The sequence below is a fragment of the Procambarus clarkii genome, chromosome 21, assembly GCF_040958095.1.
Source record: "Procambarus clarkii isolate CNS0578487 chromosome 21, FALCON_Pclarkii_2.0, whole genome shotgun sequence".
NCBI classification, from domain to species: Eukaryota; Metazoa; Arthropoda; class Malacostraca; order Decapoda; family Cambaridae; genus Procambarus; species Procambarus clarkii.
In genome coordinates this window covers 7,985,448-8,005,945 of record NC_091170.1, presented here as the reverse complement: position 1 = coordinate 8,005,945, position 20,498 = coordinate 7,985,448, and positions in this window count along the sequence as shown.

Sequence of the window (20,498 nt, the reverse complement as noted above, 5' to 3'; positions counted from 1 at the left end):
ATTTATAAATAGTAAAATTTACTAAAGTCAGCAAGGGATACATACGGTAAAGCACAAATACAATACAATGCAATACATAAGATAATGGAGGTGTGTGGCAAGTGTTTTTAAGCTTTTGGGAGACGTATTGTAGGCGTCAATTGTTACATCTGTAACACAAGATTTCACCTGATCTGTGCAGATTTATCTAAACCTTGCACAAACAGACATGGGATATACTTGATTTGTTACAATGACAGGTTAAAATGGGAAAACATAACCCAACTGACGAATGTCATGCCTCAGGCACACAGATTAACATTCACAGAAAAGTTACCAGCGATATTTGCGGATTGTTAAAAACAGCAATGGACAGCAACCAAAACTCAGGAACCGCTGGTTTAGAGAGCAACAGCAGTAGTGTGGAGGGAGAAGGTATTGTGGTACAAAACAATAGCCATATTGCAGAGCCAGGTAATATAAACAATGAGAGCAACAATGGAAAACAATGCATAAACGTAGGAATTGGGACGATGAAAAGAGGTGGAAAATGAACAGGTGGCCAATACAAGCGCAGGTATAAATAACATGAAGAAAATAAAAACTGAGAATATTTGCAAAAATTACGCACAAGGAATCAGGAAATATTGGAAAAAGGCACAAAATGCCTTTTTCTGCATCCTCGAAAATGCAGGGAGTTTTTTTTTCTAGGGGTTCGTGCCATTTTGGAACAGAGTGCAGATAAACTATGTAAATAGTTTATAGTATGTAAATAGAGTGCACCCTAAACTATGTAAATTTTCAATCAATGAAAGAAAATGTTATAATCTTCAGTGGCCGGAATTCCACATGAGAGGTACACAGCGTTATAGATGGGAAGATCAATATGCTATTACTATAATTTTTTAAAATGGCAGTCAGAAACAGAATAGAACATATGAGACAGAGGAATAGGCAGATAGAACCACTGCAGGATTACAGAGGAGGAGGGTGATATCAACAAGACTGGAATGCAGGTCATCATCAAGTACACAGGTACTACACCACACAACACTCGTACTACTACCAACACTGGACGAATCACTACCAAAACAGTACACCCAGGTCCAGGGTGAAGAGGGGGGAGAACTACCAAAGCCCACCAGAAGTGACATGCAATATGGGAAATAATTTATATTTGCAAACATACAACGCCTAAAGTAAAAATCAAGAAATAAAGTTAAGTTTATAAACGGCCTTCTATCAGAACCGAACTCAATAGTTGGTGCATTTACAGAAACCCACACTAAAGACTACATGGATAGTGAAATATGGATCCCATATTATATAATCTATAGAGTTGTGACAGAGTAATTAGGTCAGGTGGAGGAGAAGGTCTGTATATTAAAGAGGAACAGGAATGCACAGAGCTTCTAAACTCGTCTAATGAGGTGGTAGAGGTACTTGCGATCAAGATAGAAAATATAAATCTAATTATTATTCTAATATACAAACCGCCAGAGGCAACAGTTTACGAATTTCTGAGCAGATACACAAAATAGAGACTATTCTTGTTAACCTGCAAACCCAGTACCAAATATATTTCTTGGAGACTTCAATCTACTCACTTTAAAATGGAGGATAGTAAACAATTTCTTTATAGCAGGAAATCAACCTGGAAATAACCAACCACAGGTCAGAGAACCATTGTGATTCTGCGAAAAATTCTCGCTCAATCTGCAGATTACAGAACCAACTAAGAACGAAAACACGCTGGACCTGATATTCACAAACAATGATAAGCTAATCAGAGACATTACAATATCAGACACTATAGACTCGGACCACAAGATCATTGAAGTGCAAAGTAACATTAATAACGGTAGTAGGTCCAAGAGAAACAACAAGCGAGAAGGGTTATTCAGTAAATTCAATTGTAATTATAAAATAATGGACTCGGAGAAAATATACAGGGACCCTTCAAACATTCATTGGGAAACTGTTGTAAGTAATACAAATCCTACACAAGGAATAGAAAAACTGACTTCTGAAGCATATGAAGTGTGTCTCAAACACTTTCTGTCTTAAGGTGTGTCTTTTGAGGAAAGCCAGAAAGAGGTCCAACGTATAAACCGAATAGGTTTATTACTCATTTACAATCTTTAGGTTGCTATATGTGTTTAGTTATACTTCCAGAGAAGTTATAGCACTGTAGCCTAATGTATATTATTCGCATTTACCCTCTACTTAGGTAGATTAGGGACATTAGTTAGGTTCAGCTGAGTGCAAGTTAAATCTGTACTCACTATAGCATACCAATGACTACATTTTTAGAGACTGATGCTCATATACTCAATTCTCTATTTTATCTAGAATTTAGCTAGGTTAGGAATTTAGTTATTATTATTACATAGCCTAAATTAGTTTGTGCAGCAAGAACTACACCTTAGGCTAAATTTAATCTTGTATAAACACTTAGAATTTCTCACTTGATGTTGAGGTGTTACGGCCCTCTCGGGTCGCAACTGGGTTCTTTCTCTGATGTTAGCAGAGTTTGGGTATCCGGCCCCAAGCTAGTAGTGGCTTTCAAGGGGTGTGCTCCGTAACGCAAGTAAATTAAAGGGGAAGGGAGACAAAGGCAAAAACTTAATAATATAATTATCACCATCACCATAAATAATATATAGATTATCACACAGGGGAGGTATAAACACTATTATGTACAACGTGGTCTTCCTCTGAAGACTCTGGACGTTCACGGTGCTCAAGACGAGTGGTCCTGGTTCTCTCGTGGCCTCACGATGAATCCTTTGATTCCCTCGACGAGTCTACCCCAGCCACAGGCCAGCCGAACCACAGTCCCACTGGGTGCACCGTCGTGGAGGCCGTCAACCACAAATCCAGCCTTTAGCTGGCAGGTTCCAATCAGCAAAGCTGCGTAGGCCACTCCACGACCGATACTAGGGTTGCGAGCCCTAGGCAGGAGCCTCGTGTGATTACACAGATCACTCTCCTCACCACAACACCCCAGTGGTTAGTCTTCTCCACCAGTCAGTCCCGGGTACGACAATTCCTCAACTGCCACGTCACAGGCAGGCTAACACCACAGTGTTCATCCGGGGTGTGACTCACAGCTGCTGCAGCAAACACGTGGAGAGCCTTCGGCAGCCTTGGGTAGACTGATCCAATGTTCATTACAGCAGTCCCAGGTCGACTCTGTAATCAGACACGTCATCAGTACCGGTTACACTCTAGGGCATTTCACTTACCGGCTTAGACACAAACGCCCACCTATCCACTCCATAGATGGCGTTGCTGTCTAAGCGTCACCTCACCAGAGGTCAGCAACGGCTATGTCATGAGCTGATTAGGACGGGAAACTAGCCCTTGTGGCCAGTATATCTCGTCCTCACTAGATGGCGTCGTCCATTTGGAGAGGGTTTCGGGAGCTGACCCACAGATGGCGTGGTCGTCACTGCTCCGTGCACGGACGCTGGGCTCGGGTCCGTAACACGAGGTGATTTGTGAGTCTGCAGTGATCAGTCAGTGTCTAGTAACTCATCTAGTTACATGTTACTGCGACCCTAGACACTGATTTCACTGTAGATTCAGCGTCTCCTTAATCTCAAGGAGACATATAGAATAATTAATCATTACATAGATGTACCCGTGATAACAGATCATACCTGTCACACAGATCCGGGGCATTCGTTATGTACACACTAACCTACTAACATATAAGAATGTAATTTCAGGGAAAGGGAATAGGTACGTTAGTACTTAACATTGAAGTACGACCCGTAATTTCCCGCCCCGGAATTATGTTGGAAATTTCCAACAGTTATCACCATCCCTAATACAACAGGGTGTATTTCATGTATTAGGCTTCATACACATCTAATATTCATTTACTAATCCTTAATACAACAGGATGTATTTTCTGTATTAAGCGTAATAATTAACTATCACTCCTAATACGTAGTTTAGTATTGTAGAATTTACTCTATTAGGTTGTGGAACATCATGTAATTTCTCCTAGAATTGTGTAGTGTTGCGTCAGCCACACACGGAGGGTAAAATTTCCACATGCCTGTAGATCTACCACAAGTACAGCCAGTTACTTTCCTTTATTAGGAATAATTATTTAGTAATAGGTTTATTTTTAGTATACAACAGTTTACTGGAATTCTTGTACCCAGCTTAATCTCTGTTCCAGTAAATCATTTCATAACCTAACATCATTTCCACCACCAAGCAAGTATTGTTTTATTTGTGCAGTCTACATTCACTGACTTGCACTGTGAGAATTAAATATCACCACATAAAATATAAAGAGTGTGTTCATAAACACCCCCTTCCCTATTTAGCTTTAATAAATAAATATAATTTATGCTCGAATCCTCATGGTGAGCTATTGCACATGCGCGACTTTCGGGAAGGAGGAGAGAGGACTCTCGCCATATTCGATCAACAAGTGTGATGGTGCTCTGAAGCGGTCCAACAAATCTTACCATCCTGACGGCATCCTTACATCCCTAGATGCTGGATTGAAGACGCAGCTTACCAGAATCACGGACACCAGTTCGGCAGGCATTTTTACCTTTTAGTATCATTGATGAGCTCACAATAATAACTAATATAGGTAGCCATGTCGTGACGCCGCGGGCATAATAATAATCCCACGTGAGTGCAACTCCTTTCCCTCCAAATATTTAGATATTACCTTATATGTGTGTGAATACTAGTTTGGGGTGGAAATTACGGAATTATCATTATTGCAGCATGGTGCAACACCCTTGAGGAAGTGTGTGACCGCCATACCCTCACGTGCTCCAAGTATCACTATCTCAATCTGTTTCCAGACTGGCGTACAGTGGACTGCATCTACGTCCCTCTGTCACAGCTAAGATTTAATCAGTTTTCATTGTAGATAGTACTTAATTATTCAGAGTCCATTTATATATATATATATATCTGATACTGCCCTGTTTTGAAACCAAGTGGTCCAGGGTTATGTAGATACTGCGAGTCCATGTGATTAGTGATCTTACTTCTTAGCACTCTTTGAAAGATTTATATGACATATGATGTTAGGGTCATTGGTCTATAATTATTCGTATCTGATTTACTACTTCCTTTTTGATGTGGAGCGATCTCCATTGTTTTGAGTACGTTAGGGATAACACCGGTATCTAGGCTTCCTCTCCAACAGATACTTAGGGCCTGTGATGTGGTGTTGTGCACGTCTTGATGAATGTAGAATTCCAGGAGTCTGGGCCTGGTGCACACTGCATGGGCATGTTGTCTCTGGCTACTTCAATGTTTAGTGGGGAAAGGGTGTCATCTAATATATGGTTCGATGCTGATGTCATATGCATAAAGAACTCGTTTGGATCATCGATCTTCAATGTGTTCAGAGATTCATTGAATAGCGAGTCTTTATGTAGCCTATGTATTTCATTCATTTCTTTGTTATTTGTAAATGTTCCATCACACTTGTGCAAGGTCCCAATGCTATATGTAAATTTTATTCTAAATTTTGAACTTGAGAAGAAGAATTTTTGTATTCCTCCCTATTGCACTTAGAGTCATTTGTACTCTTTGCCTCTCCTGAATTATATGATTCTCTGCACGTTAAGCTCGAGCAATTCCTTATCTCTACCTAGTCGTTGTTTGGATAGAGTGACACATTTGAGATGTTCTGTGATTTATTTTCTTCGCATATAGAGGGAATGCCGTTCTCGTTCCAATTTGCCTCTTTTTTCCTTAATGGTATGTGATTTCCACATATATCTTGTACTATTGTGCCTACGTTCTTGACACACTAGTTAAAGTTGCATTATCTAGCTGTTCTTCCAAGCATATTTCTGCGTTGTCCTGGTTTATTAGTTCCCAATTAATCAGTTTGTTATTGAAATTGAATATACTGAATTCTCCTCATCTTGATATTGAGACTGGCTGCACAGGTCTATTGCCCATGCTTCTCTGGACTTCCATTAGGTTGTGATAGGAGTAACATGTATTGGTAATCGTTATGACCCTAATGAGTTCATCATTGTTTGTGAAAATAAGATCTATGATGTTCTCCTTTCTAGTTGGTTCTACTATTTGCTGTTTAAAGGAAAACTCTCATACATCTGCATGAGTTCATTTGTGAGTGTGACTGTTTATTTAGACTTCTTCCTAAGATTCTTTCTGGAATGACTTTATTTGCCATATTTTTCCATTTTAGATGCTATAAGTTGATATCATCAACCATGATGATGGTGGTAATGATGGTTGTTGTGCAAATAGTGTATTGGAAGTGGCATTGGCGGTAGTGGTAGTCATTTAGCAAGTGTTTCTTTGGTTCAGCTATAAACTACAATTAAACTTCCCTTAATGTTCATAATTTTCTTTTAAATTAAATAATGCATCATCTACCTTCTGTAAGTAAAAATAACTGACAACACTTTATCAGCTGAATCAAGGGAAAGTCAAGGGTTAAATGAGGATTCAACTCTGTTGTTCTTCCATAGTCTTCCTTTGAAGCTTTTGTAACCTATATGACATCATCTACATATTTTGTTTTCATAAGAGAACTGGAAGAGTCTGTTATGGCCGTGAAGATGTTACAAAGATGAAAATTGTGTGTAATGAAGTTTTGGCCCTGTACTTCATGGAGGGATGCCGAGCTCCCCAGTTGGTTAAATTAAAAATAAAACAAGTGCAATAATATAAAACAATGAATTAAAGGAAGCTACAAGTGTCAGTTTATAACTACTTACCTGCTGCTGTAAGTACCGTGTGAAGAAAAATGCGACAGCCACCGTATACGACACGAGGAATATCCTCATCAAGCCTCGTGGGTAACGACCTGTAATAATAATCTGTAATTATACAACAGAAGCAGATTACAATGCATTTATCAAACCATCTAAGTAAAGAAGAGACTATACATATAATTACGTAATAGTGGTTGATGTCCTTATGTGTTAATCAATCCTTTGGACATAATTGGAGACATCCCCTTCATGGTTACTTCCTCGTCGAGTGTAATTTATGAAACCTTTCAATCATGGAGACGATGTTTGTCGGAGTACAGATACACTTTACCCCACTTGTTGCTTCTGATTGGCTTTGCCAGGCCCGCCACATCACTGCATGATTTGTGGAGATGGTCACCCTGCTTGTTAAAAATCTTATATTTATTCAAAGTTGAAACAAGCGATTTTTTGTTTAAACCTTAAGGTTAGTAAATATTAAACAAGACTGAACTGAAACCTAGGCATCTTGGGCTTCCATCTACCCTCATTATCCTCGAGGAACTCGTCCAGCACCTTGACTCCCACCACTCCAGATCCAAGACATTAAGTCCACTCGCTCATGAAAACGGGTTTACTTGATCAAAGATCTTGTCATAATCTCTGGGTGATCAACCAAGGCCGACAATTGCCATGAGGTCTGGGGGAACCTGATAGTACTCATACCACTCCTTCCCAGGCATCCAACCCGACCACCCGGGGTACTGAAATCTCTGTTACTCACCATACTGTGAGGGAGGATGTTCACTCGGCTGCCACCCGCTCTCTACATTGCTCTGACACTCAGCATAAAGGCCGAGAACATGAGGACAGAGACACAGATACATCAATGTTTGCTGACGATGCCAGAATTATGAGAAGGACTAAAACAGAGGAGGACAGCTTGAGGTATCAAGAAGACCTGGACAAACTGAAGGAATGGTCAACCAAATGGTTGTTAGAGTTTAACCCAAGCAAATGTAATGTAATGAAGATAGGTGTAGGAAGCAGGAGACCTGATACAAGGTATCATTTGGGAGATGAAATTCTTCAAGAGTCAGAGAGAGATAAAGACCTGGGGGTTGATATCACGCCAGACCTGTCCCCTGAACCCCATATCAAGAGGATAACATCAGCGGCATATGCCAGGCTTGTGGGAACCGACCTGTGAGATTTATATTTATTTAATTTATATGAATTTATATTTACGTTAATTTATATACTTCGATAGCAATTTGTATAATGATAAGTGGACTGTATTTCTGCAATAATCTCATAATCTCACAAATCGATCCTCTACACATTAGGGGGGTTTATTAATTAAATATATGCAGCCAATCAAATTACAGTAATAGCTACATACATTGATGAGGTTCCTTCTCTTATAGTACAGCAGGTTAGTCCACCAGGTATAACTAGAGTGTAGACACCAAATTATCCTCTTTGAGGTAGCTTCTATCACCCAGTAACTGGTGCACATAATCTTGCATCCTCGTCTTGACCTGTCAAAAGTGCGCTAGCTGTGAAGCCAGAATCCTATATATGACAAGCTATATCAGAGAAAACACTATACAGTACATGGAACATTAAAGACCTGGCTTAATTACCTTTAGTATGAGGCGATTTCGCGTTCTAACCGGCTAACCCTATATCCTGACATTAATGGCCATAAATGAATGATAAACGGGTTTCGGATAGACACTTAACTTGTATTTGTAGACAGCGTGTTGACAATGGTACACCTTTGGGTTCCATAACACTACGTCCAAGTAAATTTAACAGGAGCCGAATTTGCTCCCGTGTGAGCCTCTGGTCTCATAAACAATGTCTGCCCTCCTCCTCACTCTCGCCTGGCCTACTTTGTCCAGATTTCAGAAAGTGATAGAAGGGTCACATTTACTCTACTTTAATATTGATAATTAAGTTAATTTATATAAGATGTTTTTATGATGGTAAAGTCCAAAGACTAATGTATTTAAGAATAATTCCCAGCAGAATAGCTGGTGAATTATAATAGTATGTGGTGATGATATCCCGTTTTCTTTAGATGGTAATTCCACTACAAGTTACGTTTTCTATGGGTAACTTGTTGGTAATACAGCTATTATCTGTATGATATTATTATATGGTGTCGGATTTTCCGACATAATTCCCCAGGGGGCTGCTCACGGGTCGAAGTCCTGTTTAGAACAGACGAACACCGATACTCCTCCTTCGAATTATTACATTAATTTGATGTTAGTAGTTAGTAATCACACATTTGTGTGTCTGTTCGTTCAGGACGGATGTCCCGTACTAGAGTTGCAGGGGTTAGAAGTCTAATGCGATTTCATTTCCCTGTCAACTCTTGAAAGGCTAATATTCAAGCCTAATCACATATTATTTAACCCAGAAGACTGGATGTGATCAAGTACTACAGTCAAGTATGATTCAGGGACTGCAGTGAGATCAGTGACATTAGATATAACTTGAAGTTTCTTCAGGTAACTGGTCACTGATATATAAACACTGAGGCCCATGGAATACATCTTGATTAAATAATAAATGTATCAAATCAGTCATCAGATTTATTGGGGTTTTAATTTAGTTAATTGATTCAGAAGACTGAATAGCTCATCATTAAAGTAAAGTATGGTTCTGAGACTGCAGTGGGTTCAGTGACATTGGTCGCAGTGACTTGTAGCTGTTTTAGGCTACTGTTCACTGATTTGCCACTGAAGCCTCATGAACTCATCTCCAGCTTTAAATGATGATACTAACATCAACCTCTGTTACTATAGTCAGCTGTAATCTCCTTAGTATAATGCTACTGGAGAAATATAATCAGCTGACAAATTTAGATTTCTACTGGTATTGTTTATCTGCAGGTATAGGTCTCCTCAGGCTTGATACTGGACCTGAGAGTAATTTACCTCCTGCAGACTTTAACATGGTTATGCCCTGATATTTAGTAGGGCTACCGATGAATCGATGGTAGTAGTCTGTCCCCACAAGGACAGCCATTTGGCATTTGATTTGCTCAAATTTACCTGCAGCTGCTTGATAATAGCTTTCCAGGTCAGCATAATCAACTTGAGATTGTTGTGACAAATCTTCACATTTCTTGATCTGTCTTGTTAAGTGGCCTTTAAGACCTGCAAGGGTTCTTTTCATTCTCCCTGCATTATCCATACTGGCTCGTTGGTGAAGCCTTGTGGGGCTTGTACTTGGGCTGCTCATAATACTGAACAAGCTCTAATGGTAGCCTAGGGTTAATTCTGCACTCACTAGGCAATAATCCTACCTCTACTAGAGGTTAGCACTTAAAATTAATACACATTATATATATACAATCATACACACTAATGATTTGAGTGATAAACCAGTGTCACTGGAAGTACCTTTAGGTTAGCTCTTCTATATCACCCTAGGATGGTAGAGACACTAATTAATCACTCAAAGGTGTAATGATCATAAGTAAATTATTATATATACAACTCAACTCGAGTTGATAAAAATTACACCCAAAATAGGGTCTGGACCATTCATTAATGGTGTTAGGTTGTTCAATATAGTACAACTGACTATTGTAATAATGGGACTAGGATGAACGATAATAGTTCAACTAGTCAATGGTTAATATCCTACCCTGTTGTGGGTTGGCAATTAGTAAATATTATACTGTGATCACTAGTGCAATATATATTAAATAATTCTCTATTTTGGAGAAATAATATACACAATTATTGATAATAGCCTCTTAATTAGCCTCTATGAAACTTCTAATATTATCAAGAAGTATTAAATATTATTAGTGACCTCGCGAAATAAAGTCCACAAAATTCGTAGATAATCTCTCGCGAAATGTAACACCACGAAATCCGTGAACAATCTCGCGAAGACACAGTCACTAATATGGCTGGATTCTATATTAGCGCTGTCATTTCACGAAATAACACGCCACCAAATTTCTGTGGGTGTGCATGAAACCGCTGACTAAGGCTGATCTGGGCTGAGGGAGGCTCCTGAGCTCCCACGAGGCAACGCCGCTGTCTTGACTGGCTTTGTTTAAATAACACTGCACTAGTATATTTAATGAATCCACTGGTTTGGTTAACTGGTTCATCCGGTACTAAGATGACCAAATGTGGGTTCAAAGGACCGAATATTCCGGTTCCGAAGGTCCAAATAATGTGGGAACCGACCTGTGAGATTTATATTTATTTAATTTATATGAATTTATATTTACGTTAATTTATATACTTCGATAGCAATTTGTATAATGATAAGTGGACTGTATTTCTGCAATAATCTCATAAATCGATCCTCTACACATTAGGGGGGTTTATTAATTAAATATATGCAGCCAATCAAATTACAGTAATAGCTACATACATTGATGAGGTTCCTTCTCTTATAGTACAGCAGGTTAGTCCACCAGGTATAACTAGAGTGTAGACACCAAATTATCCTCTTTGAGGTAGCTTCTATCACCCAGTAACTGGTGCACATAATCTTGCATCCTCGTCTTGACCTGTCAAAAGTGCGCTAGCTGTGAAGCCAGAATCCTATATATGACAAGCTATATCAGAGAAAACACTATACAGTACATGGAACATTAAAGACCTGGCTTAATTACCTTTAGTATGAGGCGATTTCGCGTTCTAACCGGCTAACCCTATATCCTGACATTAATGGCCATAAATGAATGATAAACGGGTTTCGGATAGACACTTAACTTGTATTTGTAGACAGCGTGTTGACAATGGTACACCTTTGGGTTCCATAACACTACGTCCAAGTAAATTTAACAGGAGCCGAATTTGCTCCCGTGTGAGCCTCTGGTCTCATAAACAATGTCTGCCCTCCTCCTCACTCTCGCCTGGCCTACTTTGTCCAGATTTCAGAAAGTGATAGAAGGGTCACATTTACTCTACTTTAATATTGATAATTAAGTTAATTTATATAAGATGTTTTTATGATGGTAAAGTCCAAAGACTAATGTATTTAAGAATAATTCCCAGCAGAATAGCTGGTGAATTATAATAGTATGTGGTGATGATATCCCGTTTTCTTTAGATGGTAATTCCACTACAAGTTACGTTTTCTATGGGTAACTTGTTGGTAATACAGCTATTATCTGTATGATATTATTATATGGTGTCGGATTTTCCGACAAGGCTGGCCAACATGAGAACGGCCTTTAGAAACTTGTGTAAGAAATCATTCAGAACTTTGTATACCACATATGTCAGACCAATCCTGCAATATGCAGCTCCAGCATGGAGTCCATATCTAGTCAAGCATAAGACTAAACTGGAAAAGGTTCAAAGGTTTGCCACCAGACTAGTACCCGAACTGAGGGGTATGAGCTACGAGAAGAAACTACGGGAATTAAACCTCGCGTCGCTGGAAGACAGAAGAGTTGGGGGAACATGATCACCACATATAAGATTCTCAAAGGAATTGATAGGGTAGATAAAGACAGGCTATTTAACACAAGGGCTACACGCACTAGGGGACACAAGTGGAAATTGAGTACCCAAGTGAGCCATAGAGATATTAGAAAGAACTTTTTCAGTGTCAGAGTAGTTAACAAATTGAATGCATTAGGAAGTGATGTGGTGGATAATGACTCCATACCCAGCTTCAAGTGTAGATATGACAGAGCCCAGTAGGCTCAGGAACCTATACATCAGTTGATTGAGAGTTGAGAGGCGAGACCAAAGAGTCAAAGCTCAAACCACACAAGCACAACAAGGTGAGTACAACCGCATAACAGGTTTCCTACACTGTGCTCTCACAACATATTAAAAATTTAGAAACTTTGATTTCTCCTCATTTAACTATAAAAAAGATGAAATCACTTGTATGGCAAACTATAGTGACTTCCTTGGCCCATCAAACTGAAACACGTTCCTTAGAGACCCATTACTTGGTTCATTACCTTCAGAGAACTGAAGAGCCTCCATGACTGACTTCCACAGACACACCAACGGCCCGTCCATCACACTTACTCCAACACCAAACTTCCTCCCTTTTAAGGTGAGTCATGTCTCTGGTCACTGTTAAGGTGAGTCATGTCTCTGGTCACTGTTTAGGTGAGTCAAGTCTCTGGTCACTGTTAAGGTGAGTCATGTCTCTGGTCACTGTTAAGGTGAGTCATGTCTCTGGTCACTGTTCAGGTGAGTCATGTCTCTGGTCACTGTTAAGGTGAGTCATGTCTCTGGTCACTGTTAAGGTGAGTCATGACTCTGGTCACTGTTAAGGTGAGTCATGTCTCTGGTCATTGTTAAGGTGAGTCATGTCTCTGGTCACTGTTAAGGCGAGTCATGTCTCTGGTCACTGTTAAGGCGAGTCATGTCTCTGGTCACTGTTAAGGTGAGTCATGTCTCTGGTCACTGTTAAGGTGAGTCATGTCTCTGGTCACTGTTAAGGCGAGTCATGTCTCTGGTCACTGTTAAGGTGAGTCATGTCTCTGGTCACATATGTCAAACATAATGTTCTGCCGGCCGCTCCTGATGCTGGACATAATGCTCCGCTGACCACTCCTGATGCTGGACATAATGCTCCGCCGGCCGCTCCTGATGCTGGACATAATGCTCCGCCGACCGCTCCTGATGCTGGACATAATGCTCCTCCGACCACTCCTCATGCTGGACATAATGCTCCGCCGACCACTCCTGATGCTGGACATAATCCTGAGCTGACCGCGTCTGATTGTGGACATAATGCTCCGCCGACCGCTACTGATGCTGGACATAATGCTCCGCCGACCTCTCGTGAATATCCTCTGAGATCCATCAATACCCCGGGAGCTTTTCCTCACATTCTACTGTCCTCATTAAAGAACAATATCATATTAATTGGATAACTATAAATTTGCTCTAGACTTGGGTAACAATTAGTTTGTGAACTGGATTATTGATTTATGAAACAAAATGTTTCAAAGGAAGAATAAACATTTATATATAAATGACTTTAGTTAGGTATAAAGAGGAGCCGCCTCTCAAACCAACAGACCTTCTGCAAATCTCTATATTTTTGTTTCTATGTTTTACTGTAATGAGTTCCCAGGAGCCTGCTTTCTTGCTGATAATGATCAGCTGGGGTCAGAGAAGACACGTTGGAACAGGTAATAAACTGGTGACATCCCACTAGAGTTGGTGACACACCAAGAACACTGGTGACAGCCCACTAGAGCAGGAGACATCCCACTAGAGCCGGTGACACACTAAAAACACTGGTGACAGCCCACTAGAGCTGGTGACACACCAAGAACACTGGTGACAGTCCACTAGAGCTGGTGACACACCAAGAACACTGGTGACAGCCCACTAGAGCTGGTGACACACTAAGAACACTGGTGACAGCCCACTAGAGCTGGTGACACTCCAAGAACACTGGTGACAGCCCACTAGAGCTGGTGACACACCAAGAACACTGGTGACAGCCCACTAGAGCTGGTGAGCACCAAGAACACTGGTGACAGTCCACTAGAGCTGGTGAGCACCAAGAACACTGGTGACAGCCCACTAGAGCTGGTGACACACCAAGAACACTGGTGACAGTCCACTAGAGCTGGTGACACACCAAGAACACTGGTGACAGTCCACTAGAGCTGGTGACACACCAAGAACACTGGTGACAGCCCACTAGAGCTTGTGACACACCAAGAACACTAGTGACAGCCCACTAGAGCTGGTGACACACCAAGAACACTGGTGACAGTCCACTAGAGCTGGTAACACACCAAGAACACGGGTGACAGTCCACTAGAGCTGGTGACACACCAAGAACACTGGTGACAGTCCACTAGAGCTGGTGACACATCAAGAACACTGGTGACAGTCCACTAGAGCTGGTGACAGCCCACTAGAGCTGGTGAGCACCAAGAACACTGGTGACAGTCCACTAGAGCTGGTGAGCACCAAGAACACTGGTGACAGTCCACTAGAGCTGGTGACACACCAAGAACACTGGTGACAGCCCACTAGAGCTGGTGACACACCAAGAACACTGGTGACAGTCCACTAGAGCTGCTGACACACCAAGAATACTGGTGACAGTCCACTAGAGCTGGTGACACGCCAAGAACACTGGTGACAGCCCACTAGAGCTGGTGACACACCAAGAACACTGGTGACAGTCTACTAGAGCTTTTGACACTCCACGAACACTGGTGACAGCCCCCTAGAGCTGGTGACACACTAAGTACACTGGTGACAGTCTATTAGAGCAGGTGACAGCCCACTAGAGCTGGTGACACACCAAGAACACTGGTGACAGTCCACTAGAGCTTGTGACACACCAAGAACACTGGTGACAGTCCATTAGAGCTGGTGACACACCAAGAACACTGGTGACAGTCCATTAGAGCTGGTGACAGCCCACTAGAGCTGGTGACACACCAAGAACACTGGTGACAGTCCACTAGAGCTTGTGACACACCAAGAACACTGGTGACAGTCCACTAGTGGAATGCACTAGGAAGTGATGTGGTGGAGGCTGACTCCATACACAGTTTCAAATGTAGATATGATAGAGCCCAGTAGGCTCAGGAATCTGTACACCAGTTGATTGACAGTTGAGAGGCGGGACCAAAGAGCCAAAGCTCAACCCCCGCAAGCACAATTAGGTGAGTACTAGAGCTGGTGACACACCAAGAACACTGGTGACAGTCCACTAGAGCTGGTGACACTCCAAGAACACGGGTGACAGTCCACTAGAGCTGGTGACACACCAAGAACACTGGTGACAGTCCACTAGAGCTGGTGACAAACCAAGAACACTGGTGACAGCCCACTAGAGCTAGTGACACACCAAGAACACTGGTGACAGTCCACTAGAGCTGGTGACACACCAAGAACACTGGTGACAGTCCACTAGAGCTGGTGACACACGAAGAACACTGGTGACAGTCCACTAGAGCTGGTGACACACCAAGAACACTGGTGACAGTCCACTAGAGCTGGTGACGCACCAAGAACACTGGTGACAGCCCACTAGAGCTGGTGACGCACCAAGAACACTGGTGACAGTCCACTAGAGCAGGTGACACTCCAAGAACACGAGTGACAGTCCACTAGAGCTGGTGACACTCCAAGAACACGGGTGACAGCCCACTAGAGCTGGTGACACACCAAGAACACTGGTGACAGCCCACTAGAGCTGGTGACACACCAAGAACACTGGTGACAGCCCACTAGAGCTGGTGACACACCAAGAAAACTGGTGACAGTCCACTAGAGCTGGTGACGCACCAAGAACACTGGTGACAGCCCACTAGAGCGGGTGACGCACCAAGAACACTGGTGACAGCCCACTAGAGCTGGTGACACACCAAGAACAGTGGTGACAGTCCACTAGAGCTGGTGACACACGAAGAACACTGGTGACAGCCCACTAGAGCTGGTGACGCACCAAGAACACTGGTGACAGTCCACTAGAGCTGGTGACACACCAAGAACACTGGTGACAGTCCACTAGAGCTGATGACAGCCCACTAGAGCTGGTGACACACCAAGAACACTGGTGACAGTCCACTAGAACTGGTGACACACCAAGAACACTGGTGACAGCCCACTAGAGCTGGTGACACACCAAGAACACTGGTGACAGCCCACTTGAGCTGGTGACACACCAAGAACACTGGTGACAGTCCACTAGAGCTTGTGACACACCAAGAACACTGGTGACAGTCCACTAGAGCTGGTGACACACCAAGAACACTGGTGACAGTCCACTAGAGCTGGTGACACACCAAGAACACTGGTGACAGTCCACTAGAGCTGGTGACGCACCAAGAACACTGGTGACAGTCCATTAGAGCTGGTGACACACCAAGAACACTGGTGACAGTCCACTAGAGCTGGTGACAGCCCACTAGAGCTGGTGACACACCAAAAACACTGGTGACAGTCCACTAGAGCTGGTGACACACGAAGAACACTGGTGACAGCCCACTAGAGCTGGTGACGCACCAAGAACACTGGTGACAGTCCACTAGAGCTGGTGACACACCAAGAACACTGGTGACAGTCCACTAGAGCTGATGACAGCCCACTAGAGCTGATGACAGCCCACTAGAGCTGGTGACACACCAAGAACACTGGTGACAGTCCACTAGAACTGGTGACACACCAAGAACACTGGTGACAGCCCACTAGAGCTGGTGACACACCAAGAACACTGGTGACAGCCCACTTGAGCTGGTGACACACCAAGAACACTGGTGACAGTCCACTAGAGCTTGTGACACACCAAGAACACTGGTGACAGTCCACTAGAGCTGGTGACACACCAAGAACACTGGTGACAGTCCACTAGAGCTGGTGACACACCAAGAACACTGGTGACAGTCCACTAGAGCTGGTGACGCACCAAGAACACTGGTGACAGTCCATTAGAGCTGGTGACACACCAAGAACACTGGTGACAGTCCACTAGAGCTGGTGACAGCCCACTAGAGCTGGTGACACACCAAGAACACTGGTGACAGCCCACTAGAGCTGGTGACACACCAAGAACACTGGTGACAGTCCACTAGAGCTGGTGACACACCAAGAACACTGGTGACAGTCCACTAGAGCTGGTGACAGCCCACTAGAGCTGGTGACACACCAAGAACACTGGTGACAGTCCACTAGAGCTGGTGACAGCCCACTAGAGCTGGCGACGCACCAAGGACACTGGTGACAGCCCACTAGAGCTGGTGACGCACCAAGAACACTGGTGACAGTCCACTAGAGCTGGTGACACACCAAGAACTCTGGTGACAGTCCACTAGAGCTGGTGACAGCCCACTAGAGCTGGTGACGCACCAAGGACACTGGTGACAGCCCACTAGAGCTGGTGACAGCCCACTAGAGCTGGTGACGCACCAAGAACACTGGTGATAGTCCACTAGAGCTGGTGACACACCAAGAACACTGGTGACAGTCCACTAGAGCTGGTGACACACCAAGAACACTGGTGACAGTCCACTAGAGCTGGTGACGCACCAAGAACACTGGTGACAGTCCACTAGAGCTGGTGACACACCAAGAACACTGGTGACAGCCCACTGGAGCTGGTGACACACCAAGGACACTGGTGACAGTCCACTAGAGCTGGTGACACAAGAAGAACACTGGTGACAGTTTACTAGAGCTGGTGACACACCAAGAACACTGGTGACAGTCTACTAGAGCTGGTGACAGCCCACTAGACCTGGTGACACACCAAGAACACTGGTGACAGTCCACTAGAGCTGGTGACAGCCCACTAGATCTGGTGACGCACCAAGGACACTGGTGACAGCCCACTGGAGCTGGTGACACACCAAGGACACTGGTGACAGTCCACTAGAGCTGGTGACACACGAAGAACACTGGTGACAGCCCACTAGAGCTGGTGACAGCCCACTTGATCTGGTGACGCACCAAGGACACTGGTGACAGCCCACTAGAGCTGGTGACGCACCAAGAACACTGGTGACAGTCCACTAGAGCTGGTGACACACCAAGAACTCTGGTGACAGTCCACTAGAGCTGGTGACAGCCCACTAGAGCTGGTGACGCACCAAGGACACTGGTGACAGCCCACTAGAGCTGGTGACAGCCCACTAGAGCTGGTGACGCACCAAGAACACTGGTGATAGTCCACTAGAGCTGGTGACACACCAAGAACACTGGTGACAGTCCACTAGAGCTGGTGACACACCAAGAACACTGGTGACAGTCCACTAGAGCTTGTGACACACCAAGAACACTGGTGACAGTCCACTAGAGCTGGTGACACACCAAGAACACTGGTGACAGTCCACTAGAGCTGGTGACACACCAAGAACACTGGTGACAGTCCACTAGAGCTGGTGACGCACCAAGAACACTGGTGACAGTCCACTAGAGCTGGTGACACACCAAGAACACTGGTGACAGCCCACTAGAGGTGGTGACACACCAAGGACACTGGTGACAGTCCACTAGAGCTGGTGACACACGAAGAACACTGGTGACAGTTTACTAGAGCTGGTGACACACGAAGAACACTGGTGACAGCCCACTAGAGCTGGTGACACACCAAGAACATTGGTGACAGTCTACTAGACCTGGTGACTGCCCACTAGAGCTGGTGACACACCAAGGACACTGGTGACAGTCCACTAGAGCTGGTGACACACGAAGAACACTGGTGACAGCCCACTAGAGCTGGTGACACACCAAGAACACTGGTGACAGTCTACTAGAGCTGGTGACACACCAAGAACACTGGTGACAGTCTACTAGAGCTGGTGACAGCCCACTAGAGCTGGTGACACACCAAGGACACTGGTGACGGTCCACTAGAGCTGGTGACACACCAAGAACACTGGTGACAGCCCACTAGAGCTGGTGACACACCAAGAACACTAGTGACAGTCCACTAGAGCTGGTGACACACCAAGAACACTGGTGACAGTCCACTAGAGATGGTGACACACCAAGGACACTGGTGACAGTCCACTAGAGCTGGTGATACTCCAAGAACACTGGTGACAGGACAGTAGAGCTGGTGACACACCAAGAACACTGGTGACAGTCCACTAGAGCTGGTGACACACCAAGAACACTGGTGACAGTCCATTAGAGCTGGTGACACACCAAGAACACTGGTGACAGTCCACTAGAGCTGGTGACAGCCCACTAGAGTTGGTGACACACCAAGAACACTGGTGACAGCCCACTAGAGCTTGTGACACACCAAGAACACTGGTGACAGTCCACTAGAGCTGGTGACACACCAAGAACACTGGTGACAGTCCACTAGAGCTGGTGACACACCAAGAACACTGGTGACAGTCCACTAGAGCTGGTGACAGCCCACTAGAGCTGGTGACACACCAAGAACTCTGGTGACAGCCCACTAGAGCTGGTGACACACCAAGAACACTGGTGACAGCCCACTTGAGCTGGTGACACACCAAGAACACTGGTGACAGTCCACTAGAGCTTGTGACACACCAAGAACACTGGTGACAGTCCACTAGAGCTGGTGACACACCAAGAACACTGGTGACAGTCCACTAGAGCTGGTGACACACCAAGAACACTGGTGACAGTCCACTAGAGCTGGTGACGCACCAAGAACACTGGTGACAGTCCATTAGAGCTGGTGACACACCAAGAACACTGGTGACAGTCCACTAGAGCTGGTGACAGCCCACTAGAGCTGGTGACACACCAAAAACACTGGTGACAGTCCACTAGAGCTGGTGACACACGAAGAACACTGGTGACAGCCCACTAGAGCTGGTGACGCACCAAGAAAAACTGGTGACAGTCCACTAGAGCTGGTGACACACCAAGAACACTGGTGACAGTCCACTAGAGCTGATGACAGCCCACAAGAGCTGATGACAGCCCACTAGAGCTGGTGACACACCAAGAACACTGGTGACAGTCCACTAGAACTGGTGACACACCAAGAACACTGGTGACAGCCCACTAGAGCTGGTGACACACCAAGAACACTGGTGACAGCCCACTTGAGCTGGTGACACACCAAGAACACTGGTGACAGTCCACTAGAGCTTGTGACACACCAAGAACACTGGTGACAGTCCACTAGAGCTGGTGACACACCAAGAACACTGGTGACAGTCCACTAGAGCTGGTGACGCACCAAGAACACTGGTGACAGTCCATTAGAGCTGGTGACACACCAAGAACACTGGTGACAGTCCACTAGAGCTGGTGACAGCCCACTAGAGCTGGTGACACACCAAGAACACTGGTGACAGTCCACTAGAGCTGATGA